General features: G+C 46.0%; 1 protein-coding gene and 1 pseudogene across 1 annotated transcript in view; both read right to left on the minus strand.

Moving 5' to 3' along the window:
- The window catches only part of Ufl1 (UFM1 specific ligase 1), a 267,931-nt gene that overhangs the window by 58,449 nt on the left and 186,109 nt on the right, over nt 1-23,373 (minus strand). The gene's annotated exons all lie outside the window — the stretch shown is intronic.
- LOC137648565 (uncharacterized) overlaps nt 6,654-23,373 on the minus strand; it is a 32,152-nt pseudogene continuing 15,432 nt past the window's right edge.

The following is a 23,373-nucleotide window of genomic DNA, read 5'->3' on the forward strand; positions in this document are numbered from 1 at the left end:
AAAGCATCCGCCATCACATCGCGGAACCTCTGAAGGTGAACTGCTGATAAATGCTATCTTCTCTTCCTTGCCAGGCGGAAGATGGCTAACATCACGTGATTGATGTGAGGTGAACTCGAGCCTTGTCGATTTAGACATATTACTATCACCTCGGTGTCCAGGACCAGTCTGATGTGGACCGTTATGCGAGGGGATAGTCTCTTCAACGTCAGTAAGACTGCCATAGCCTCCATGATGTTGATGTGAAAGTTTTGAACTGGTGTGACCAATTCCTTGCACTTTCATTTCTTGCGAATGGCCTCCCCATTCTTCCAGGGAGGCGTCCGTGTGTATCACCACTGATGTTTGTGGTGGTTGCAAGAGAATTGTCTGTGCTAGGCTCTTGGATGTTGACCACGGCCTTAATAGCATGCGCAATCAGGTCGGGGTCAACCTTTGTTGATCTCTTCCAGCGTTTGATGCGTATCTTCTCCAGACTCCTAACGCATCCTTTGGCTGTGCCTTTAGCAACGGGTCTGTCACTACTGCGAACTGCAGAGAGTCCAATACTCTTTCCTGTTGGCGTCTTGAAATCCTCTTGTGTTGGATTAGTCTCTTGACCGATGCCGCTATTTCTCTCCTCTTCTTTAATAGAATGGAGAGGTGGTGTGACTGCAAGGTTCCATGGATTCCTAACCATTCAAACTTGTGAGCTGGAGAAAGGCGAGACTTCTAGCGATTGATCTTGAAGCCCAGGTGTTCCAGGAACTGGATCACCTTTCCGGCTGCTTGCAGACAAGTAGTCTTGGATGCTGCCTGCACCAGCCAATCGTCCAGGTATGCTACTACTTGTACTCCTTTGGAGCGTAGTTGCTGGACGATTGTGTCCGTTAGCTTTGTGAATACCTTTGGGGCTATGTTTAGTCCAAAGGGCATGGCTGTGGACCCATATATTGTCTTCTGTAGTCTGAATCCTAGGTAGGAGGAGAGGGGGCGACTGACTGGTAGGTGCCAGTAAGCATCTGCCAGGTCTATTGAGACTGTGTACGCCCCTTTTTTGGTAGAAGGGTCCTTATATGTTGCAATGTAAGCATTCGAAACTTGTTGTTCTCGATGAACTTGTTGAATGGAGACAAGTCTAGAATGATTCTGGGTTTGCCCAAGTCTTTCTTGGGAACACAAAACAGCCTTCCCTGGAATTTGATGGACTTCGCTTTTCTTATTACCTTCTTATTCAAGAGTTCTGAGGTATATTCTTCCAACAAGGGGGTGGAGTGTTGGAAGAATTCTGGAAAAGTAGGGTGGATTTTTGTTCCATTTCCAACCAAGTCCATTCGTAATCTGGCTGTGGACCCAGGGATCGAAGATCCAACAATCCCGAAACTGGAAAAGTCTGCCTCCTACCTGGAACCTCTCATTGTTTAGAGGTTCCTGAGGACTTATTTCCGTGACTGTGTCCTCCTCCACCCTTAGGGGATTTAAACACAGGTGACTGGGCTACCAGCTGTTGAGGGACCATCTGGAAGGTGGTTTGCGGCTGGGCTACCATTTGACATACCGTGGTCATGGCCACGGTCGGAAATTGTGCAGGTCTAATGAAGATTTCCTCTTTGAGGACATGCCCCACTTTTATAGAAGGTTCCTATTCTCTGTGGTGGCTTTGGCAATGACTTCTTGGATCACTTCCTGTGGGAAAGGGTCTTCGCCCCAGATACATGATGAAATCAGTTTTCTGGGATCGTGTTTCACCGTTGTTGTGGCAAAGACATGCTCTCTGCAGGTCCTTTTCTGACCTGACAAAAGCATACAAATCCATCACAAGGGTGGGGCATTATTTAGGGCCTGCACACATTTCCAAGCAGTTCTGATGAGACAGGGAGGCGGCAAGTCTATCTTTCATCTCCTGTTCCCTTCTCAAAAGATGGTCTAGCAACTTTGGAAGGTTCTCATTAAACTGCTGGCCTGCTACCTCCGGATCCAACTTCGAGACGGAGAAGGTTAAATGTACCTCTTTCCACTTTTCCTCGCAGGTGGGCATAGCTAGAGATAATGGTTATGTCGTGGGGGCATAAAAACAATTAGAATAGCGATAACGTATCCCTGCGTGTCGTAAGAGGCGACTAAAAGGGATGGGACAAGGGGGCTGGGAACCCCCTCTCCTGTATTATAATCCTGTGAGACATCAAAGAGGTGGAGCTGGGGGGGAGAGTGAATGCTCCCCGCACTCTAGTTTTGGGGTGTTTGAATGTGCATGGATGTAGTACGATAGAGAGTAAGAGATGTGAGATTGAAAGTATGTTTAGGAATAAAAAGATGGATATATTGGCTTTGTGTGAGACAAAGATAAAAGGGAAAGGTGAAGTTATGTTTGGTGAAATGTCTGGTAGAATGTCTGAGATTGAAAGAGGAAGAGCAAGTGAAGGTGTGGCTTTATTGCTGAGTGAATGGATCACAAGTAAAGTAGTGGAATGGAAAGAGATATCTAGGTTAATGTGGGTAAGAGTTAGGTTGGGTAGGGAATGTTGGGCTTTTGTCAGTGCGTATGGGCCAGGTTGTGAGAAAAGTGAAGAGCGGAATGAGTTCTGGAATGAATTAACTAGGTGTGTAGAAGGACTGGGTAGAAGGAATTATGTACAGTAGTTGCCATGGGTGACTTAAATGCTAGAGTGGGGGCAGGAGAGGTAGAAGGTGCAATGAGAGTGGTGAGAGACTGGTAGATATGTGTTGAGCAAGAGATGGTGATAAGTTCAAGCTTTTTCAAAAAGAAAGATAAAAACAAGTATACATGGGTAAGAGTGGCAAATGGAAGAGTGTAGAAAGGGCATTAATGGATTATGTGTTGATAACTAAAAGAATGTTTGGAAGATTGAAAGACGTGCACGTATTTAGGGGTATGGCTAACGGAATGTCTGATCATTTTTTGGTGGAAGGAAAATTAGTTGTAGCAAAAGAGTGGGGGAATAGAGTAGGTGGATGTAAACGGGAGCTAGTGAGGGTTGAAGAGCTAATAAAACCGGGGGTAAAAAGTAAATATCAAGAAAAGTTGAAAATGGCATATGACGAAGTGAAAGTAAGAGAAACTGGTAATTTAGAGGAGGAGTGGAAGTTAGTAAAAGAAAATTTTGTTGGGATTGCAAGTGATGTGTGGGGCAAGAAGTTTGTTGGAGGCAGCATGAGGAAGGGCAGTGAATGGTGGAATGAAGGAGTGAAGGTAAAAGTGAAAGAGAAAAAGAGGGCTTTTGAAGAATGGCTGCAGAGTAATAGTGTAGAGAAGTATGAAAGATATAGAGAGAAAAATGTGGAAGTAAAGCGCAATGTAAGTGAGGCAAGGAGGGAAGCTGACCTGAGGTGGGGTCAGGGATTGGGTCATTCATATGAAGAGAATAAGAAGTTTTGGAAAGAAGTGAAAAGAGTAAGGAAGGCTGGTTCAAGAATTGAAGAGACAGTGAAAGATGGAAATGGAAGGTTGTTAAAAGGAGAGGAGACAAGGAAAAGGTGGGCGGAGTATTTTGAAAGTTAACTGAATGTTGAGGATAATAGGGAGGCAGATATAATTGCTGTTGCAGGTGTTAAGGTGCCGGTGATGGGAGATGAAAATGAGAGAGAGATTACAAGAGAGGAAGTGAGGAGAGCACTAGATGAAACGAGAGTAGGAAAAGCATCTGGTATGGATGGTGTGAGAGCTGAGATGTTGAAGGAAGGGGGTGTGACTGTACTTGAATGGTTGGTGAGATTGTTTAATATGTGTTTTGTGTTGTCAATGGTACCAGTAGATTGGGTTTGTGCGTGTATTGTACCACTATACAAGGGTAACGGAGATGTGCATGGGTGTTGTAATTCAAGGGGTATTAGTTTGTTGAGTGTAGTTGGAAAAGTGTATGGTAGAGTACTGATTAATAGGATTAAGGATAAAACAGAGAATGCAATCTTAGAAGTACAGGGTGGTTTTAGAAGAAGTAGGGGTTGTATGAATCAGATTTTTACAGTTAGGCAGATATGCAAGAAATATCTAGCAAAAGGTAAGGATGTGTATGTTGCGTTTATGGATCTGGAGAAAGCGTATGATAGAGTTGATAGGGAAGCAATGTGGAATGTGATGAGGTTATATGGAGTTGGTGGAAGGTTGTTGCAAGCAGTGAAAAGTTTCTACAAAGGTAGTAAAGCATGTGTTAGGATAGGAAATGAAGTGAGCGATTGGTTTCCGGTGAGAGTGGGACTGAGAGAGGGATGTGTGATTTCACCGTGGTTGTTTAACTTGTATGTTGATGGAGTGGTGAGAGAGGTGAATGCTCCATTGCTTGGACGAGGATTGAAACTGGTAGACGAGAATGACCATGAATGGGAGGTAAATCAGTTGTTGTTTGCGGATGATACTGTACTGGTTGCAGACGCGGAAGAGAAGCTTGGCCGATTAGTGACAGAATTTGGAAGGGTGTGTAAGAGAAGGAAGTTGAGAGTTAATGTGGATAAGAGTAAGGTTATGAGATGTACAAGAAGGGAAGGTGGTGCGAGGTTGAATGTCATGTTGAATGGAGAGTTACTTGAGGAGGTGGATCAGTTTAAATACTTGGGGTCTGTTATTGCAGCAAATGGTGAAGTGGAAGAAGATGTACGTCAAAGAGTGAATGAAGGATGCAAAGTGTTGGGGGCAGTTAAGGGAGTAGTAAAAAATAGAGGGTTGGGCATGAATGTAAAGGGAGTTCTGTATGAGAAAGTGATTGTACCAACTGTGATGTATGGATCGTAGTTGTGGGGAATAAAAGTGACGGAGAGACAGAAATTGAATGTGTTTGAGATGAAGTGTCTAAGGAGTATGGCTGGTGTATCTCGAGTAGATAGGGTTAGGAATGAAGTAGTGAGGGTGAGAACGGGTGTAAGAAATGAGTTAGCAGCTAGAGTGGATATGAATGTGTTGAGGTGGCTTGGCCATGCTGAGAGAATGGAAAATGGCTGTCTGTTAAAGAAGGTGATGAATGCAAGAGTTGATGGGAGAAGAACAAGAGGAAGGCCAAGGTTTCTCTGGGTGATAGGAGGATAGATGTGAGAGAGGCAAGAGAGAGTGCTAGAAATAGGAATGAATGGCGAGCGATTGTGACGCAGTTCGGGTAGGCCCTCCTGCTTCTTCCGGTGCCTTGGATGACCGCGGAGGTAGAAGCAGTAGGGGATTCAGCATTATGAAGCTTCATCTGTGGTGGATAATGAGGGAGGGTGGGCTGTGCCACCCTAGCATTACCAGCCGAACTCGGTTGAGTCCCTTGTCAGGCTGGGAGGAACATAAAGAGGAGACGTCCCCTTTTTTGTTTCATTTGTTTGATGTTGGCTATCCCCCAAAATTGGGGGAAGTGCCTTGGTATATGTATGTATTTCTCTAGAATTGGGCAGGGTTTGCCCTCTTCGACTGCTCTCATGACAGTCTAGGGCTTTCCTCGAAAGGGGGAAGGCTCTGGAGGAAGGAGCAAGGAAGGTTGGGTGCTTCTTGCTCAGGGTTTGCCCTCTTCGACTGCTCTCATGACACAGTCTAGGGCTTTCCTCGAAAGGGGGAAGGCTCTGGAGGAAGGAGCAATGAAGGTTGGGTGCTTCTTGCTCAATGCTGAGACTTTGGAATTAGTATATCCGGCTGCTTTCTGGGTCTTGGTAAGGATGGCTTGTGCCTTGTCATGTTCGAAGACAATGACTTCCCTCGGTATAGTCTCCTCGTGGGATGCAAGTTCATCTCGCAGTCTCATGTAGCAATCTGGGTACGCTGAAAGCTGAGCCAGAATTGAAGTTCTTCAAGGGGTTCGGCCCCCAACTTCTCGGAGATATAAAGCTTCCCATTCATCATGAGCATGTGTTCCGTATACCTCCAGGGGTTGGTTTCGGAGCAGTGAGGGAGGTCAGATATTTTAAGGGGCTTAGCAGAGTCCCTGGAAGCACCAGGGCGTTTCCCTTCCTGTACCTCTCTCTTCATCTCTTTGAAATCTTGCTTATTCTCCTCTTGTTCCTTCTGGAACAGTGTCAGTGTCAACATCTGCGGGATCGACTCTCTGCCGACCTGTATAGCCAGTTGGGGAGTTGGGGCTGAAGAGGTTGACGGCATAGGTTGATATGCCGACACAGTGAGCTGAGGGTCCTCAGTCACCGTCGAAATGGATCCTTCTTCCTCCATGGGTGGTTGAACCCCCTCTTCTTCAGGGCCTTCTTGCAGTAGGTCCTGTTCGGTGTCAATGGGCACCTCCGACATCCGTTCTTGGTGGATGTCCAAGCCTTGCAGTGCCTTGTTAATATCCGCGTCCAATGTCCGTTGGATAAAGGGACGCTGGACCTATACCTGAGGCACAACCGTACTGGATTGAGCCTTAGGGAACAGTAGGCACTTCAGAGATTTGTTAGGTAGGTAAGGTCCCGGAGAGTTCTTCTGGAAGCCTCATACTCACCTTCGAAGGGTTTCCCTTGTTGTATTCATTGACTCCAGTGTCAGGGATATCTGCTCCAAAGCCGTCGGTCAGCAAGGTCGAGCAGTTGGAGTAACCCTTCGAGTCCCAGTACCTCAGGGATCCAGATACGATGCAGCAGGGGGCATGAGACTGTACACCGTATGCCCACAAAAGTTCTTACTCTTGTGGTTGCAGAACACAACTGTACACTTCACCATTGGCTCCTCCTGTAAGGGAGAAAAAGGGGGAAATGAGTACTCAGTTGTTTATATCATTGATATAATGCATGCTTAAAAATACGGGTCCCAATACCTCAGGGATCCAGATACGATGCAGCAGGGGCATGAGACCTGTACATCGTATGCCCACAAAAGTTTTTATTCTGTGGTTGCAGAACAAAACTGTACACTTCACCATTGGCTCCTCCTGTAAGGGAGAAAAAGGGTGAAATGAGTACTCAGTAGTTTATATCATTGATATAATGTATACTTGAACAATTGTAATACTTACTATTATATCTAATAGCTTAGGATAGTAATCTAGAAAGGAAATAGGAAAGACACATATCTGTGTTTCCTCTCACAGGCAATTGCTGAGACCTCTGTCAATATTAACATTTAAATTCCTTATAAGGGAAAATACAGAGTGGAATAACTCTTGTACATAGAGCCGGAGCTAGTGAATATTTATACCAACTCCTCCACCTGTAAAATAATAATACTCAACTCTGTTTCGTGAGTGTCCCGATAATCAAAGGATTCATCGGGGTGTTATGCGGTCCCAACAATAGACTGTGAAAGGATACACAGAGTATGTTAGAAATACTTGTACTACTGTATTGTTATATACTGTAGTTTTCCAACTACTGTATTGTTATATACTGTAGTTTTACTGGCTACTGTATTGTTGTATACTGTAGTTTTACCAGTACACTACTGGGGTTAGGCTAGTGCTAAGTGAGAGAGAGAGAGAAAGAATGGGAAGGAGGGTTTATATTATTATGGTTTAGCACAATAAATGGAAGTGTAGGAGGGCTACTACCGCCTACTGTCTCCTTGCCAGAATGAGAATTCTAATGGAAGGGGAGGAATGCATCTGATTCTAGCTTCCATCCAGCCACAACTTTTGGTGCCAGCTGTACTGCCGGTTATTATTATTATTATTTGCTAAGCCGCAGCCCTAGTTTGGAAAAGCAGGATGCTATAAGCCCAGGGGCTCCAACAGAGAAAACAGCCCAGTGAGGAAAGAAAACAAGGAAAAAATTAATTGTTTTAAGAACAGCAACAATCTTAAAATAAATATTTCCTATATAAACTATAAAATCTTTAACAAAACAGGGAGGAGAAACAAGAGAGAACAGTGTGCCCGAGTGTACCCTCAAGCAAGAGAACTCTAAGCCAAGGCAGTGGAAGACCATGGTACAGAGGTTATGGCACTACCCAAGACTAGAGAACAATGGTTTGATTTTTGAGTGTCGTTCTCCTAGAAGAGCTGCTTACCATAGCTAAAGAGTCCCTTCTACCCTTACCAACCGGAAAGTAGCCACTGACCAATTACAGTGCAGTAGTTAACCCCTTGAGAGAAGAAAAATTGTTTGGTAATCTCAGTGTTGTCAGGTGTATGAGGACAGAGGAGAATGTCTAAACAATAGGCCAGAATATTCGGTGTGTGTATGTAGGCAAAAGGGAAAATGAACCGTAAGCAGAGAGAAGGATCCAATGTAGTACTGTCTGGCCAGTCAAAGGACCCCATAACTCTCTAGCCGTAGTATCTCAACGGGTGGCTGGTGGCCTGGCCAACCTACTACCTGTGAAGGCCTGTGGATGGCAGTCCAAGAGAGGACTGAAGAATTCTCAACAGTATACTGAGTTTCCCACCGGCAGCCGTCAGGGCCGGGTCAGCCTTTCCCCCAGGGGCATTCGCTTCCGGTGAAGGAAGGACATAAGGTGGAGTTGGCCGAGGCGGTAACCCAACCGCCGCTGGTAGGATCCCGGCCAGCAACTCAGTCAACCCAGCAAGCCGGGATGATTGTAGAATACCGGCCAAAAGAATATTGTGACGGCTAGGCCGACACTAAAGGACAGAGGGGGGAAGGAAAAAGTTCTTATAGTTTGCAGGGGAGAAAGGCGGCGGCAAGTATGCCGCCTACTTTCGGCTGTAAACCAAGGAAGCATGGCTTCCTGTGCCGACGCCGTCGTGGGCAGCAGAGGAATAAGAATTCCCCTGTCGGCGACATTGTCGGTTATAGGACATGTCTTATAGTCTACAAGGGAGAAAGGCGGCGGCATGTATGCCGCTTACTTTCGGTTGTAAACTAAGGAAGCATAGCTTCCCTTGCCGAGAACGTCGTGGGCGGCAGAGGAATCACGATTCCCCTGTCGGCGACATTGTCGGCTAAAAGACAATACATCCTGAGTTACCATCATACTTCGAAGCCAGGATACTGGGCGGAAAAGAAGATCGACGGTAAAACTATCTAAGTCAAGCCGGAGTTAACAACTCAGTGGCGATGAAGAAAGATAGGGTTGCCGCTTGGGATGGCGGCGCTCAGGGGGGAGGAAGGGTTTATCCTCTTTTCTCTAAGAGAGATACGTATCGAATTAAACAGTAACAACACCGAGAGAAACGTAGGAGCGCACTTAGCTTAAATGCCACAGTTCAAAGGAATGATGGGCCATAGTAGTAAAGGGAGGGGGTCCACCGGGTACCTTGATAACGGCTCCCCTTTCGTTCGCCACTCTTCCCCCTCAAAGAGTTAAATCTATTCGGGGTGAAGATTGCTGTGTGTCATATAAAAAAATATGTCCCCTGGTATTATGCGATATCCTTAAAACTATATTAAGGATACTCGCGCCAGGAGTTAGAATTCTGGAGACCAAGGATAATTCTCTGGGAGTATCACTGTAGCAAATATCCCTAAGAGAGCTACCTAAAGGAACCTTCCATCAGGACGACATGGCCGAACCCAAAATTACTTTTACTACTGTATTATTGTATACTGTAGTTTTCTAACTGCTGTATTGTTATCTACTGTAGTTATACTGGCTACTGTATTATTGCATACTGTAGTTTTACCAACTACTATATTGTTATATACTATAGTTTTCTAACTACTGTATTGTTATATACTGTAGTTATACTGGCTACTGTATTGCTGTATACTGTAGTTTTACTGGTATACTACCGGGGTTAGGCTAGTGCCTGGCAGCACTAACTGATAGAGAGAGGGAAAGAATGGAAAGGAGTATTTCCTATTATTATGGTTCAGCATAATAATTGGAAGTGTAGGAGGGCTACTGCCGCCTACTGTCTCCTTCCCAGAATGAGAGTTCTAATGGAAGGGGAGGAATCCATTTGATTCTAGCTTCCATCTGGCCACAACTTTTGGTGCCAGGTCTACTGCCGGTTGCAAGGTTTGTGGATGGCAGTCCAAGAGAGGACTGAAGAATTCTTAACAGTATAATAGGTTTCCCACCTGCAGCCGTCAGGGCCGGCTCAGTCTTTCCCCCCGGGGCATTCACTTTCGGTGAAGGAAGGACATAAGGGGGAGTTGGCCGAGGCGGCAACCCAACCACCGCTGGTAGGGTCCCAGTCGGCAACTTAGTCGACCCGGCAAGCCGGGATGATTGCAGAATACCGGCCAAAGAACGTTGTGACGGCTAGGCTGACACTAAAGGACAGAGGGGGGAGGGAAAAGGTCTTATAGTTTGCAGGGGAGAAAGGTGACGGCAAGCATGCCGTCTACTTTCGGCTGTAAACCAAGGAAGCATGGCTTCCTGTGCTGACGCCGTCATGGTCGGCAGAGGAATAAGAATTCCCCCATCCGCGACATTGTCGGCTATAAGACATGTCTTATAGTCTACAAGGGAGAAAGGCGGCGGCAGGTATGCCGCCTACTTTCGGTTGTAAACTAAGGAAGCATAGCTTCCCTTGCCGACAACGACGTAGGCGGCAGAGGAATCACGATTCCCCTGTCGGAAACATTGTCGGCCAAAAGACAATACACCCTGAGTTACCGTCATACTTCGAAGCCGAGATAGTCGGCGACAAAGAAGATCGACGGTAAAAAACTATCCAAGTCAGGCCGGAGTTAACTACTCGGTGGCGATGACGAAAGATAGGGCTGCCGCTTGGGATGGCGGCGCTCAGGGGGGAGGAAGGGTTTATCCTCTTTTCTCTAAAAGAGAAAAATATTGAATTATATCAATGAATTCTAGGGGATATTCATCCCCAACCGAATTAATAGGAACGATACAAGAGGTTAAACAATGGGATTTACATTACTAACGTATACAGAAAGAACGGGTTAGGCTAGCCCAACTCGGGTGGGGACCGCGGCTACGAGTGATACCACCGAGGCCCTCGTAGTATATGAAAATAACGTTACATATTGGAAGAGGAAATATTATATGTATGCAATCTTCACTAGAATAATTTGCCTAACTAGCTAAAGGTTTTTTTATAGCTAAATACCTGGAGCGTAGCACTACTAACTTAATAAATTGCATGTATGGCGTGCGAAAGCGGTCTCAAAATGGCCGCCTTCGGGTTGGCTGCGCTCCACTTAACACACTTGAATTATACAAATTCAACTGTGATAAGGGAGCTGTAAATTATACACAGCCACAGGAAAGATCAAATACTCAATTTTCCAGAAGATGAAGATGCTGGAGATTGCATGATAATAATCCGATAAACCATAACAACATCGAGAGAAACGTGGGAGCGCACTTAGCTTAAATGCTACAGTTGAAAGGAATGATGGGCCATAGTAGTAGAGGGAGGTCCATCGGGTATCTTGATAACGGGTCCCCTTTCGTTCGCCACTCTTCCCCCTCAAAGAATTAAGTATATTCGGGGTGAAGATTGCTATCTGTCATATCAAAAAATATGTCCTCTGATTTTATGCGATATCCTTAAAGATATATCAAGATGTACCAACCGTGTGTCACACGATCGTACATAAATTATTTTGTATATATTATGCTTGTATCTGCGCTCTTCCCTCGCACTAAAAAGAACCAGAATAAATATGTCAGCGTTTTTCCTCTGTAACATTGTCTGTTTCTCGAACATGAAATTTCCTGTTGCATTGAGGTTTTGTATATAAAGGAGTGTGTTCTTTATTAAATTTACTCAGTTGATTGCTTCCTGCCTTTGAGTCACAACCTTCTCTCGGCCTGTCACATTGGTGACCCCGGAAGTCGACTCGCTCCCACCGCCTTCCACCCCCTCCCCCCTCGCCCCTCCATCGTTGGTACTATGGCGGACTCTACAGAAGTTGGTGCTGCGGAGAGGCGTTTGCTTGGTTTCAGCGCGCAGAAGTCCAGTTTCGCATCAAGGGCGTTACTCGCTCAACCACCAAAGCAGATTATGTTCTCGCGGCGATACCCGAGGACACCTTCCCAGAAATATCTGACTGGCTTTGTGAACAAGGAGACACCCCAATAGCGTATGACGCCCTCAAAACATACCTTCTGCAGCAGTAATCGCCGTCGCCAGCTGCCCGTATAGCAAAGCTTTTTCAGCTCTCGCAACAACCGTTGGGGGACCAAAGGGCTTCGCTTGCCCTCAGGGAAATGACCAGTATCGCTCACCTTCAACCTGCCGCAGACGGCTCTCCTCGTGAGGTGAACCTACTTCGTGCCCTTTGAATACGCCGTTTACCCGGACCTATACGCGCTGCCATACCCGATGTCGATAGTTTACCCATAAAGGACTTGATGACCGAAGCCAACGCCCTTATGGACAGCCACTTCAAGACCTCCATCAACGCCTCCACCCCTGACGAAGAGGATGCCTATTCAACGTCAACCGAAGCTGACATGAATGCCGTAGGACATACACACCTACCCCGTGACGTGCCGAAGCAGCGACAAAGCCGCCCACCACCCACCAATCGCTCGCGCCCCAACAAACGACTTCTACGGCCACTTACTACCTCCCATCCACCGCAGTTTTGCTACTACCACTTCAGATTCAGGGCAACCGCGAAGAAATGTGCCGAGGATTGTCAGTGGCCAAAAAATGTGTAAGTAGGCCATCGCTCGTGGCGGTGGCCTCCCGTGTTTCTAATCTTTTCTTTTTACATGATGCAAGCATAGGCGTACGATTTTTGGTAGACACAGGTGCTTGTCGTTCTCTTTTGCCAAGGAAACTCTTCAAGACACGACGTAGTCTGTCTACATCTGCCGACGTCCGCTTGGTAGCTGCCAACGGATGTGCGATACCCACCTATGGTTATGAGAACCTCACATTATCGTTCGGAAAAGGTAAATTCAATTGGAAGTTTCTCGTTGCTGACGTCACATTGCCAATCCTCGGTGCGGATTTCCTCTCTCATTTCCACCTTCTGGTCGATGTCGCCCACCGACGATTGGTCAACGCATACTCGTTCTTGTCGACACCTCTTCAACCCGCCCATCTAACCTCGCTCTCCACATCAGCGCACCCACAGATGCCTACGCCCACCTCCTCATGTCATACCCGGAAGTTTTCCGTCCAGAACTTCGCCAAACGCCCAGGGTTCCTGCCAAGCACGGTATTTATCACCATATCAAGACGACGAGACCCCCAGTTTTCGCAAAATTCAGACGTCTGGCACCGGCACGATTGGCAGCCGCCAAACAGACGTTCGCCGAAATGGAGGAAATGGGCCTTTGCCAAAAGGCCTCCAGCCCATGGTCGTCACCCTTACACATCATTCTGAAGAAAGACGGCTCCCTCCGTCCGTGCGGGGATTACAGGCGCCTGAACATGCAAACAGAACCGGATCACTACCCCCTCCCAAACATTGCCGACGTGACCTCCTACCTGCAAAAAGCGAAAGTTTTCTCTACGCTCGACCTCCTTTAGGGGTATTATCAGATGCCTATGAACCCAGAAGACATCCCCAAGACCGCCATCACCACTCCGTTTGGTACATACACCTTCAATTACTCCTGTTTTGGCCTTCGTAATGCTGGGGCCACGTTTTAACGTCTCATGGATGGTATCTTAGGGGACCTCCCTTTCTGTGTGTTATATGGACGACATACTTGTGTTTTCCTCCTCAAAAGAGGAACACCTCCGTCACCTGCGCATCGTGCTCGAACGCCTGCAACAAAACGGCCTTGTAGTCCGGTACGACAAGTGTACCTTTGGCGCCAACGAAGTGTCGTTCTTAGGGCACCGCATCACTCCTGAAGGAGTCCATCCCCTCCCTGAGAAGGTAGCAGCCGTTCAGAACTTCCCCGCGCCCTCGACCGTCAAAGCTCTGCAGGAATTCTTGGGCATGATCAACTATTATCCCCGTTTTCTGCCAGCCATTGTCGCCACTCTTGCTCTCCTCTACGCCTCCCTCAAGGGCAAGCCAAAGGACCTGAAGTGGGGTCCCCTTCAAGAAGCGGCCTTCTGCAATGCAAAGAAGACCCTATCAACTGCTGCGGCTCTCACTTTTCCTATCCCACATGCCCCTCTCCTTCTCTCCACCGATGCCAGCGACGTCGCTATTGGTGCAGTACTCGAGCAGGTGGTCAACGGCTCGCCCCGCCCATTGGCCTTCTTCAACAGAAAACTGTCCAAGGCAGAATCGGGTTATTCTACCTTCGATTGCGAATTGCTGGCGGTGCACTTGGCTGTCCGACACTTTCGCCATTTCTTAGAAGGTACGCCCTTCGTCATTCGCACAGACCACATGCCTCTGGTGCACGCCTTCACTCGACAGTCTGATGCCTGGTCCGCCCGGCAACGCCGTCATCTCTCCGCCTTCAATACGTCCCTGGGAAAATGAATCCCGTTGCCGATGCCCTGTCAAGAAACACGTTGGCTGCCGTTCAACTGGGATTGGATTACAATGCCCTGGCTGAAGCCCAACAACAGGATCCAGAGTATCAAGCATGTAGGACATCTTGCACGTCCCTCCGTTGGGAAGACTTCCCCCTCGAAGACTCCAACACCACCCTCCTTTGTGACGTCAGTACTGGCAGACCGCGACCTTGGATTCCTGCTCCCATGCGCCGACAGGTGTTTGATTTCATTCACGGCCTTTCACATCCCTTGTGCCGTTCTACTGCACAGCTGCTGAAGGCAAAGTTCATTTGGCACGGCATTTCTAAGGATGCTAAGGATTGGGTCCGCGCCTGTACTTCTTGCCAAACTTCCAAAGTACATCGACACACGGATTCAGGAGTGGGCACCTTTCCTCAACCTCAGCGTCGTTTCGCACACATTCACGTCGACGTTGTAGGCCCCCTACTCACATCCTAAGGACATCGTTACCTGTTTACCGTCATCGACTGCTCCACTTGTTGGCCTGAAGCCATTCCCATGGAAACTGCAACGTCCGCCTCATGTACATCTGCCTTACTCTCTAGATGGATTGCAGATTTGGTACCCCTGAGCATATTACTTCTAACAGGGGAACTACTTTCACCTCTCAATTGTGAACATCATTAGCGAATCCCCTGGGCATCATCCTACATCAGACAACGGCCTACAACCCCGCTGCCAATGGAATGGTTGAACGTTTTCATCGCACCGTCAAAGCAGCTTTGATGTCCCGCTGTAAGGATTGCAACTGGTTTACTCAGCTTCCCTGGGTCCTCCTGGGACTAGGGACCACTCCTAAAGACGCCCTCAACGTCTCGGCAGCTGAAATGGTGTATGGCGACCCTTTGGTCGTCCCTGCCGAATTTTTTTCTTCTACAACCTCCTCCGACGATCTCCAGCGCATACGTCACGTCGTGGGAAAATTTACTCCATGCCGCCAGACTTACAAGCCCCCAGCGAAGCATCACATACCAACAAACTTGCACTCTGCAACGCACGTCTTCCTGCGCAACGACACTAGCAAGCCACCGCTAACGCCCCCTTACACGGGCCCTTTCCTTGTGATCCGACGCAGTCCGAAAGCATTCCTACTAAACATTCGTGGCAAAGAAGACTGGGTCTCCATTGATCGTCTAAAACCTGCTTATCTTCTGCCAGATGACCTGCCTACAGTTTGCCTCTCTAGATCAGGGCGCCCTATTTAACATGTACAGTATGTCATTTTTAGGGGGGGAGCCATGTACCAACCGAGTGTCACACGATCGTACATAAATTATTTTGTATATACAGTATTATGCTTGTATCTGCACTATTCCCTCGCACTAAAAAGAACCAGAATAAACATGTCTGCGTTTTTCCTCTGTAACATTGTCTGTTTCTCGAACATGAAATTTCCTGTTGCCTTAAGGTTTGGTATATAAAGGAGAGTGTTCTTTAATAAAGTTACTCAATTGATTGCTTCCTGCCTTTGAGTCACAACCTTCTCTCGGCCCGTCACAAAGGATACTTGCGCCAGGAGATAGAATTCTGGAGACCTATGGTTAATTCTCTGGGAGTATCACTGTAGCAAATATCCCTTAGAAAGCTACCTAAAGGAATCTTCCATCAGGACGACATGGCCAAGCCCAAAAAACAGATTTTGAGTAGGAAAAAACTATATTTGGGTGTCGAAAGGTGGCAACATAACCATTATTCAGGCGTTGCCATAGGCCGGTACGCCAAATATACCAGCATTGCCAGAAGCACCGGCATCGCTAGGGGGTAAAATCATCACCGCCATCCTCCTATGTGACTTCAGGCGCTGGTACAGTCAACCCCTCCTAGAGACTATTACTAGCCCCTCCGCTAATAACGGCAGAGACAAACAGCAATGATTCCTGTAGAAGAAAACCATGCCTTAGCTGAAGGCAGCGCCGCCAGTGGAGGCACTGCCGCAAACCGCGAAACATCGCCCGTACAGGTACAATAGAACAGTGAGCCAAAAGGTGGCAACAAAGCCACAGACACCAGCACTGTCGTTAGTCTGATAGCTCACCCCTCAGCGAGAAGTATACCGACGGCCATGGAAGGTCACATAATAATAAATTCCATGCAATGTCTGTCCCGGAAAGACTAGGATAAAAAGAGGGAGGTGACAACATGGAGAAACTATACCCATGCAATAAAATAAATGCCACGCCGTCAAAAACGGTGACCTCCGTCTGATCGAGAAATCTCAGAGTCTAAGAGATAGCAGCCGTTCATGCAAGTCGGCATTCCGACATGATGACATTACCCTTCGCAAAGAGGAGTTCCAAAAGACTGCGCAGTCCTTGTACGAGAGATCACGAGCAAATGCGGAATGGCTAAGCCTAATAAGTCAATGCCACAGGTAAATCAAGAAATCCCAGAGGCTATGAAGGAACGGCAGAACAGGTAAGTCAGAACACCAATAAGGAGAAATCACCCTTCGCAAGGGGGGAACTCTAAAAATCTGCTCAGTCTAGCCAGGGGAGATCAAGAACGTATGTAGCATAGCGGCCCAACAGATTCGCTGACGAAGAAAACATTTGCCATCATGGTACAAAAATTGCCGTTAGTAACAGCACACTTAGGTAACAGCATTGCCATCTCCCAAGGCTCTTCCTAAAGCAGAGGCATAAGAACACTCCACTATACGAGGCTTCATCTTTCGTCAGTAACGGCAGTGTTGGTAAGAATGGCAGCAAAGTCAGACGACAATAGTTCCCACAGAAACATCATGCCGTTAGCAAAGGTTGTGGCAGTACAGGCCGCACTGCTTTAAAAAGCGACGTATCACAATCGTATGCCAAAGAAAAGGAATGCTGTCGGAGACGATGAAGCCGTAAGTACCGGCAATGCCATCAGTCTGACAATTCGCTCTTTCATAAAGGGGTATGCTGACGGTTCTATATGACCAGAACCCCAGAGGGAATAGGCCTCACCACAACAATAGCAAAAACACAGCATTATAAATAAAATTAAGTTCGATATCAGTAATGGGAAGACTCACTATGGAGAGATGTACTGTAAAGACAAAGTAGAAATTTTACTACTCTATCTAAAATTCTCAGAGGCTAGGATACGGCAGCACACAACTGTCAGCGCACCAACAGGAAAAAGCTCACCCTTCACAAAGGGGAACACGATAGACCTACCGTAAGCCAACATGAGAACATATGAATGAATGTAGCAAAATGGACCAACGAACACGCCGTCGAAGGGTACGCTAGGCCTGGATACGACAAGTCAGAAGAAAAATCCCAAAGACTAAAAGAAAAGGCAGTAAGACAGTCAGCAAACCGACTGAACAAGATAAGTGAGCTCACCCTTCGGAAAGGGGAACTCCAAAAAACTGCGCCTTCCTAGCCCTGAGAGAATTCAGATGCTTGTAGCACGATGACCAGGAGCTTAAACGGTCATAGTACCGAGAAACATCAACAAGTGGGACAAAAATCTCAGAAACTAGTATGACTGAGTAAAAACCTCTACGAGGAAAGAAACCACTGTCAACAAAATAGGAACTAAAGACCAAAAACGAAAACGGCGAGTCCGTCTCCAACTAAAAACTTACTGTCTCCAGGCTAGGCTAGCCGAAACTGATACGAACTTAAAAAGACATGATAAAAATGCAATGTAAAAGCTAACTTAAAATACAGCCCAAAGCATCGTAATGCTAATAAACTACTAGCTAACGTGAAACTTACCAAATAAACAAGTAAACATGAAAAAGGAGCATTCAGTTACGAAACTGGACGCCATGGCTAGCTGGACTCGAAGCGCTACGGCTTCCTCTAACACAAAAGCTAACATCTAACTCCGCGAAGGAAACCAAAGCAAAACAGCTAAAACAAAAGGCAATGAGAGGTAGGTACTCAACTTTAACGAAGAAGAGGAAGCCTACATACAAAGAAAATCTTCGAGAAAAGGTGAAAAGAGCGCGCACAAAAATATCACACAGTAGCAAATAAGCTGTGGAGAAGGAATGAAGCGGCAGGGTCGTATGGGAGCACCGAGTAACGGCTCCTCACTTATCCTTCCCCTTCAAAGATTAGACTGGGAAAGGTCTATTCGGGGTGCAGATATCAATGTTTATCTTAGGATACGTCCCTGATTATACATATCTTTGGATAGTCGTTCCGGGGGTTAGAACCCCATGATACCTGACGGTAATTCTCTTATAATATCAATCGCAGAAATATTATACAGTACAGTAGTAAGTTGCCGGAGGCAGCTTCCATCAGGACGACATGGCTCGAGCCCAAAAATACAGTTATAGAAGCGATCATTTCTCCTTTGGATTGCCCCTCCTCTTTATGTGAGGGGCTAGCCAGTGTTCATACACAAAAATGGATGTCTGGTTACCTGTGGGCGGGGTTTGATACGTTCGTAAATGTAATGAAAAGTTGCCCACGCTGTTGCTATCATTCTTAAATGTCAGCTAACACTGTTCCTTCGGGACTAATTGTTCAAGACAATAACCCTGTAAGGGTAGAATAAAAAGTCTCAGAAGCCTATCGTGTGAAATGGCAAGTCGTTGTACCCAGGGTACAATGACAGGAGAAGCTGACTCAATCAAACGGTAGAACCCGAGCTTAAGACAATAACCTCACGGTTTTGTCTTGGCTAGAGCTCATGCTCTGGGAAGGCTTACGGCCTTCATGAAATTTAACAACACCTGTTGAAGTTCTGTAAAACTTCTCAGGAACGAGTCTCCTGAAAAGAGTGAAGTCTCATATGTGGGGGTTTGCTTCAAGAAGACCAGACATAATTGCTATCGACCGCTTACCCAAAGGAGTTGCCATCGAACGCTTTCTCACTAGAGAGAAAACTACCGTCTAATTCAGGCAAGGCCTGCCAGGGGATATGAACTGGAATGTAAAGAATTTTTCATTCCCCGCTCATTTCCGTCTGCTAACCAAACCACTCGAAGTGGGAAGGTGAAGGGAATATGATCGTGGTTCGTTCGAAAACGAAAGGATCGGTGCTGGCGAAACCAGCCTAGCTAACATAGTAATCAGCTGGGAGTGTAGAGTGACGTATTAAGTCACGCATTTGGAAGACCCATCCCGTAGTGGGGGGAGGTCGACCATAGAGATGTTTTTTTAAAGGAACTGTGTCATAGTTACCTGTAGAGAGTCGGAAAGCCCTAGGTAGCAGGCATTCCTCCGGGTTTTTGCGCGTGCGCGAACACTTGCGACGAGAGTCAGAAGACTCTCTGTCACAAGAGTAATACTCTTGCGCATGTGCAAACACTTCGTGCAACGAGAGTTCGAAAAACTCTGTTGTAAGAGTTGTTCGCGCACTTCAACTGATTGCGAGCGCCTAGTTGTTGGCGCACGCACTGTTGGTTGCGCGCATGAGCTTGGTTGTGCGCCCCACATCGGCCGTGCACGTCAATTTGGTTGTGTGCGCCAGATCGGCCGTGCACGCCAATCAGGTCGTGCGCACGATCACGCCACCCCAAAAGGTGATCGTAACGAGACCCCGAAGGGTCAAGGAGAACCAGCAGGTTCAAAGGTCTAAAGATAACACCTCCGCAGGGGAGGTTTGTTCTCCAGAAGGAGAACGTCGCTTAAGACAAGGCTCTCGCTCCGCCCCTGAAGGAAAACCATAAGCGTAACAGGGGACCGCCGATGCCCAGAGACGGTCTTCTCTCGAGAACGAGAGACTAGTTCAACCGAAGGGGAAACCTGCTTTTCAGAAAGCTCTGCCACCGCCCCTGGTGGATCAGCAAACTCCTACAAGTAATCTCTCACGAACGAGAGGAAACTTCTCCCGAAAGAGATCACCTAAGACAAGCTTTCTCCCAGCTCTATGGGGATAAAGCGTAGGCGTAAAAAATCTCTCTTGCGAACATGGGAGAAGTCCTTCCGAAGGAGGACATCGCCTAAGACAAGCTTTCTCCCAGGTCTATGGGAAAAAAGCATAGGCGTAATAATATCTCTCTCGCGAACGAGAGAGAAGTCCTCCCAAAGGAGGACATCGCCTAAGACAAGCTTTCTCCCAGCTCTATGGGAAAAAAGCGTAGGCGTAATAATCTCTCTCTCGCGAACGAGAGAGAAGTCCTCCCAAAGGAGGACATCGCCTAAGGTAAACTTTTACCCAGGTCTATGGAAAAAACGCGTGGACGTAATAATCTCTCTCACACGAATGAGAGAGAAGTCCTCCCAAAGAAGGACATCGCCTAGGGCAAGCTTTCTCCCAGCTCTATGGGAAAAAAGCATAGGCGTAATAATCTCTCTCTCGCGAATGAGAGAGAAGTCCTCCCGAAGGAGGACATCGCCTAAGGCAAGCTTTCTCCTAGCTCTATGGGAAAAAAGCGTAGGCGTAATAATCTCTCTCTCGCGAACGAGAGAGAAGTCCTCCCGAAGGAGGACATCGCCAAGGCAAGCTTTCACCCAGCTCTATGGGAAAAAAGCATAGGCGTAATAATCTCTCTCTCGCGAACGAGAGAGAAGTCCTCCCGAAGGAGGACATTGCCTAAGGCAAGCTTTTTTCCAGCTCTACGGGAAAAAAGCGTAGGCGTAATAATATCTTTCTCGCGCGAGAGAGAGAGAAGTTCCCTTCGAAGGAGGAACATCAAGATGAAGGTTGACAACGATTGCTACCTCATAACGTGGGCAGCTCACGAGCTACCACATGAAGCGCAGGATAACGAACAGGGCAGCTGTTTGCCATCGGCCTTGTGTTCTAAGTCGCTGCTATCTGTAGAAAAGAAAATAAAAATTGTGATTAATTACAATTCATGCTTCCTACACAACATGAACTATTTGGGGAATAAGTCACCTTCCTTATAAGATAATTCCTAGAAAGGGAGCTGAACTGTTATACACTTTAACTCAGTAATGAAACAAACACACGAGAGTGTTGAGAACCTGCCGACCATCAGCGCAGGGTAGGGCGGCAAGGAGGGGAGAAGTATCAACACAATGACAACTCCCTTACGGCGGAGTCCGTCGGATACGTTGTCAACAGTAATTAAAGTTACAAGTATCTAACAACATAAACGTATATTTCCATTTATGCATATACTGTATACAGTGAACCCTCGTTTATCGCGGTAGATAGGTTCCAGACGCGGCCGCGATAGGTGAAATTCCGCGAAGTAGTGACATCATATTTACCTATTTATTTAACATGTATATTCGGACTTTTAAAACCTTCCCTTGTACGTAGTACTGTTAACAAACCACCCTTTAATGTAAAGAACACTTAATGCATGTACTACAGCACCATAAACTAAAACAGGCACAAATATTAAAGGCGATTTTATATCATGCGTTTCCTAAACACCTAAAAAGCACGATAAAAAATGGCAACCAATGTTTTGTTTACGTTTATCTCTGATTATAATGAAGAAACAAACGCATTTACACATCTTTGTATAGGTTAGTTTTTGCATCAATTATATTGATTATTCAGTACAGTATGTTGATTTGGTTATTACTAATGTTTTACTTATTTTTTCTTAGGACTTCCAAATGAAATTTTTTCTTTATGACGCCGCCTGAAACGACGGCGTCATAACGTACGTTCAGTTAACAAACTAAGGAATTTAACGCCATGATGAAAGTGATAAATAATGATATTACAGTAAAAGCTTTTATAAAATATGTTATTACAAATATTATTTACCGTATCTATATAAAATCATACATACGTAGCAAAGCAGGAAAACAATCTACAAGAGAGAGAGAGAGAGAGAGAGAGAGAGAGAGAGAGAGAGAGAGAGAGAGAGAGAGAGAGAAAGAGAGTTGTTTTACATACTAAATGTAAATTTTAAACAAACAAAAAAAAAAAGCCCCATTTCATATAAAATAGATTACAAATATTTTACTTTATCATATTACAGTAGTCTGTATAATACTGTAAAGTTCAGTACAGTATGTTGTTGTTATAGTCGTGGTGATGAAATTCTCACGAAACAAAAACACGCCATTTGATTACAACAGCTGATTCATTCTCTCTCTCTCTCTCTCTCTCTCTCTCTCTCTCTCTCTCTCTCTCTCTCTCTCTCTCTCTCTCTTCGTGTTATACAATACTTACATTTAGATGAAGAAACTAAAATTAGTTTTCTTAGTGTCAATTAAATACGAAACGAAAAAATTAGGCCGAGTCTACATCCATTTCAATCATAGCTAAAAATACGGCATCCGATTTCATCAGCAAACCACTATTTTTTGGGAAATATCATTTTATTCTAGAAAATTGCCACTCTTTAAATAGATAATTGCACATTAAGAAAGCGTGTACTTTTGTTTTTAAATTTCGGGTGTGTTTTAAAAATCGAGTATTGTTGACTTCTTTTTGTTTTACTTTTGGCTGTGATTAGATCAGCTGTCATCTAGCTGCCGCTCTTGAGTGTGTACGAATACACTAACAAAGTATCATTTATACCATTTCTTAACTTATTCAAACCGTCTACAGTATACAGTTGATATTACATAAGCACCAATGTGTTATAACCTATCATATTTTTTTGGTTATTACATTTAAACCCCCTCTCTCTCTCTCTCTCTCTCTCTCTCTGTGGGCTACTTTTCACTACCTCCCATTCCTTACCTCTCTCTATCTCTCTAACAAATGATATCTTTGTTGCTCCTCAAAGTTTCATTTATATTGAAAATCGATCATGATTCAATTTTCCTTACTTTCTCCAATCTCGCACCATCGGTCACATCGCGGTATTTTCGATATTTCCGGAAAATCCGCGATATATGTATATACATGGGTTATGAAAAAAATCCGCGAAGTGGTGAATCCGCGATGGTCGAACCGCGAAGTAGCGAGGGTTCACTGTACACGCATTTTTGGGCTCAAGCCATGACGTCCTGATGGAAGGTTCCTTCAGTAGCTTCCTAAGGGTATATAAGACTACAGTAGATATTCCCAGAGAATTAAACTAAAGGTTTCACAGAATTCTAACTTCTGGCGCGAGTACCCATAATGTTTCCCTTTAGGATATCGTATAATAACAGGGGACGTATGCTTGACACACCACATAGCTATCTGCACCCCAAATAGCGTTTACGCTTCGAGGGGGAAGTGTGGCAAGTATGGGAGGAGCCGTTACAAAACTCTCCTCCTTCGTTACTGTTACGGTACTCGGTGACATCAAATCCGGCCGCCATGTTGGATTGATGCCACCAGAGTGCGCTTTCCTCAT

Source organism: Palaemon carinicauda, chromosome 10 (assembly GCF_036898095.1).
Source record: "Palaemon carinicauda isolate YSFRI2023 chromosome 10, ASM3689809v2, whole genome shotgun sequence".
Taxonomy (NCBI): Eukaryota; Metazoa; Arthropoda; class Malacostraca; order Decapoda; family Palaemonidae; genus Palaemon; species Palaemon carinicauda.